Below are 5099 nucleotides of genomic sequence, written 5' to 3' on the forward strand. Positions count from 1 at the left end.
TTGAAAAGCACTCAACTTTTACAAGCCAAGCCAATTATCAATGTAGCAGAATGATGTGTTTGTAGAGGGAGAAGGCAGCCATTTTCAAAAAATTGGAAGTGAATGTGCATGTGTTAATAGTTTTTGTGACCATTTTTTAATGTTTACAAGGAGTTTGACCATTAATGTTGTTATAAAAAATTATTAAAAAAAAAAAAAAAAAACTTTCTCCACCAGACAATCTTAATTGCTGCAATTCCAAACACTGGTACTGTTACAGGTGATGCAGGTAATGGGGATAGAACTACCCATTTACCAAAGTCAAATATGCAGATATGATTGTTTGTACCGCTTGTAACATGTTATTTAGGTTGACTTTTAAACTTGAATGATTTTACTCAAAATAATATGTCAATATTATTATGTTTTAGTTTTATTAATGTTTTTTCAGGTCGTTCTAGCAGGATATATTTTTATAATCATCAAGGCCTCATCCCAACTAATTGGGATCAGCTACACAAATCCTGTTTCACCATTCCACTCTATCACAGACCATATCCTCAATTAAACCATGAGTCCTTGAGTATTTTCTTACATACCTCCACCCAAGTCCTTTTGGGCCTTCCCTTTGCCCTTCTAGAGCCCTCAACTTGAGCCAACTCACTTCGAGGTGGCCCCACGCGGCTCGTCCAAGCTTGAGCCAACTCACTATTTCTAACCGGTGCAGTTCTTGGTCTCCTCTGAATATGGACAAACCATCTAAAGTTATGTTCCCTCATCTTATTACCTATTTGTGATACTCCTAAGTTCCCTCAAATGCATTCATTCCAAATTCTATCCGTCTTTGTCTTACCAATCATCCATCTCAGCATACTCATTTCCGCTTCACTCATACTGTGAACATGTTGTTCCTTGGCTGCCCAACATTTTGTCCTATAAAGCATAGCTGGTATTATAGCCATCCTATAAAATTGTCTTCAATTTTATTGGTTTGCAGCGATTACATAAAACTCCAGAGGCACATCTCCACTTCAGCCACCCAGCTTTAATTCTATGATCAACATCTGGTAGAGACAGTGTAGTGTGTGTGACTGATCCAAGGTCCACCATCTCCTGTATAGCATTGACAATGGTACGCTGAGCATATGAGAGTGTCTAGACCAGTGTTTTCAGTAGCGCTAGCATAGCATAGCGAAAATGCTACATAACGTACGCGAGTAGCATAATTCCCTAGTAGCGTAAGCTACAGTGCATGTAACGTACGCTACATGTAGTGCAGTGTAGTGTAGTGTGTAGCGTGTATAGCGTAAGCTACCTAAAATCTCTTCTTCTTTTTTTTAAGTGTTTTTTCTATGTTAGTTTAACACGTATTTTAAAATGGTGATGACTTATACCTATGACACATGGCACTACATTAAACTAATCCGGACCATCCAAATTGTGGTCCATATCATAGATAGAGCAGTTGGATCAATCCGGACCATCCAAATTGTGGTCTATATCATGAATTTGTGGTGTTTCAATAAATAAATAAAAAGAAGTCACACTTAGAAATATCTAAAGGCGGAGAGAGAGAGAGAGAGAGAGAGAGAGAGATTTTGCATGGAATAAGTGGTTGATGATCCAGATTCGTAGTCAAGAACTCATAGAAATTATGCATTTTGTAAAATTTATCATATTTTCTATTATTTTAATTAAAAATATTAAGGATTGTGTAGCTCACGCTACACGCTATGGAGGGCCAAACGCCACACTATATGCTACACACTATTTAAAACACTAGTCTATAAAAGACCCACCGAGAAAACAGATCTAATAATATATATGACTATGATTCTCTCAGTAAGGTCATCTCCTACAATCCTTCCAAAATGAGAGATCTTCCCAAAGACGTTCGAAGAACCAGCAGTATTCGAGAAGATTCCAAATACCAGGAGATCGGACCAATGTTCAACCCAATCCGACTTTGGTTCGAACCCCAAGTCAGGAGGGACGAACACATTGGCTCACGCAGGTCTAGCCTTCCGTACATTAATCGGAATTAAAAGAATGGGAGAGCTGGATGAGAAGGCACGTCCGTCCGATAACAAATCAGTATCGGACATATTCGGACCATCCTACGCTGCAGAGATCAGAAAAGACAGAAGGATTACCCAGACATCCCAAGGCAAGCTTTAATCGGGATTAAGATATTGCGAGATGAGGATCTGGTGATCCGGTGCATCTATCCCCACTAGCATTCCAAACCATCAAGGAACGGGACCTCTTAAAGTCAACAAGGTGGGTCGTTAAGAGACGTTGAGTGGCCATGATCGACCTAGATCAACCCTTGAGGTTCCCAGATTTTTAGCCTAGTTGTCTTCATTACAGGAATCTTTGGTGGTCCCAGGCTAGATCTTTAGTGGGCCACGAACATCTCTATAGTGGGACTAGCTAATGGAAGAAGATCCGAGAAGCCAACAAGCCCAGATCTAACTGGAGTCCTTCCTTTCCAATGTAAGTTGGCAGTTCTAGATCAATCAAGGAAATACCCATATTCGTAAATGCAAAGTGAGTAAGAAGGACCTAGAAGCAGCAAGGAAGCCTAGCGAGGGGTTTTCACCGCCTCAGCAAGCTATAAAAGGAGCACACAGATGAGATCGAGACCCCACGCCAAACACATCTATCTACATTTTATCTTTCTTTTATCTTAGTTTAGCCTAGCCTAGTTCTAACATAGATAGCTACTGCATAGCGACTCCCGCTACAGTACCATAGAAGTAGAGTAAATATCATCAACCTGAAGTCGTAGGATCATGATCTTCTAAGTTCTGATTTAGTTGATCATACCAATCCGGTCATATCCTGCTGACCACCTGCCTTGATCGTCTGTTCTGATATATGCATCAAGTATTTATCTTTCCTGTTTTTGGTTATTTTTTTGGTTATTAATTGTTCCGTCGATTGTAATGGGCCATACATTCAAACATTAATAAAGTCGGCAGTTATTAGCCTTTCTTTCAATTTATCTGTACACTCTTGTTCATTTGAGATATACAAAAACCTAAAGATTGGTGGAAGAAAAAGTCCTTAAGGTTGTAAACACACGTCTATTGTCACAAGGCAAAAGGAACTTATTCGGTAGGGCTAAACCCTACCCTTTCACAAATAGCTTGAACGGGGAGCAATACCAGTGGTCGAGAGGACTCTAGATCCTGTCCAATCTCCAACTTGTCCGTCTCGGCACAGGGGACACCAGCAATTCAGTCAAACCCTTGAATCGAGTAGGTTCTAGCACACCCAAGCAATCATACCCACACACGACTTCCAAATACAAGCCCTCAATCACACATGTGGCCTTGTTTGATTGAATTGGCAGCAAGAACGACGTAATGGGTATTTTTGCTTTTGTTATTAATGGCGTTCTTGTAAATATTGACAATTGTGTTAATAGACTCAAAAGAAGTGAGGACGTGTGACCCTAATCCTCATTCTCTCTCTTCTCTTCTATGTCTTCTCTTTCCTCCTTTCTCAATCTATCCACAGTATCCTACCCTTTTAGAGTTTCATAACATGTTGGTTCATATGGATTAAAAGGAACATATCGGGTTATGCATCATTGTAATGGATAGTATCAATGCATCCAATGGTCTAAGGGGCAAATGCTCAACACACAAAAGCACCAACATGACCTTAAAGCAAGTAGAGATAGAACCATCCATACATGCTGACATATAGCACTTTGGTAAAAACTTAGTTAAATTGTATGAACTAGGAAACTATAGACTATGCAAACAAATAAATAAATAATGTGTAGGGTATCAACTGTCTACACTCCAAATCCTGGATTCACACAATCTGCCACAATGTCTGGCTTACTCTGCTATGCAAAAAGAGAAATACAGCCACGAGAGAACCTCACAATGTAGGAACTGATGATTGGGGTCAACCCATTTGGAGCAATGGCATATGCAATGCGGAGCTTGCCAATCATAAGTTTTTAAAATTGTTAACCAGCTAATCCCACCAAACAAAGCTCAAGGGATTGATTGGCACAAATTTTCAAAATTTCAAATGAAACATTGGTATGTGTGAAGAGAGTAGCCATCCAAATACGCTGCTTTGTATTGCCCATGTCTCCCAAATAATTACCAATCTCAGTTTATGACCACTGAACAGACAATCCTAGATCAGTTGTAACAGCAGAGGTCTAACCATCCATCTAAATTGTTCATCTTGTGTGCCCCACAATGTCTCTCAGGAGTCACATTGACCAGCCAATGCTAATCATTCAGTAAATGGCAGCAAAACCCAACCATGATTGAAACTAGCTTCGACGCAATCCACAATTTGCAAATCCCCAAATCTGTACTTTGCAACTGAGAGAGCGCTGTGCATTTCCAAACAAAACTGCAAAAGGGAATCTTTTAGGTTTGCACATCAAATAGAGTAAAATGAAGTTAAAAATCCATCCAAGCATATTCTAAGGGCCTGATTGGTAAATGCCTAAAAATGAGTTCATCTCCTATAAGTTAATCATAACTATGTATTAGAGATCATGATTGTTGGTTATCAAGAGTATTTTCAATCTTTACCAAAAAGAAAAATCATCTCTAATCCAATATACCGAATTCTCCTAACAATTAGGTAGTGGCTATTCGAATAGAGATGTATTCTGCAAAGTAATGATTACCCTTATGCAGAATCATGATTCTTGTGTGTTGGGGGACCACAGAAGCAAACTCCGAATTTGAATCCAAGACGCAAAAGACAAACACAACAAAGCATGCACAGGAACACACGAATTTTACGTGGAAAACCCTCACGGGAAAAAACCATGGTACAAAGCGATAGCAAAATCCACTATGAAACGATACTACAAGAGATAAATCTACATACAGATATGAAACCCTTCAAAAAACCCTAGTTTCCCTTCAAAACTGTTTTAGAAATGTTTAAGCTATTCCCTCGTTACTCTAACCTCATATTACACCCATATTTATAGTAAAACACCCAGAATAAAAAATTAATCACGTGATTATGCAAAATTGCGTGCGTTATCGATCTAAGCATCGATCGATTGACATCGATCAAGCAACCCTCGATCGATCAACAGCCAAATGTTCGAACACTCGAACATG

Source organism: Magnolia sinica, chromosome 10 (assembly GCF_029962835.1).
Source record: "Magnolia sinica isolate HGM2019 chromosome 10, MsV1, whole genome shotgun sequence".
In the NCBI taxonomy this organism is placed as follows: Eukaryota; Viridiplantae; Streptophyta; class Magnoliopsida; order Magnoliales; family Magnoliaceae; genus Magnolia; species Magnolia sinica.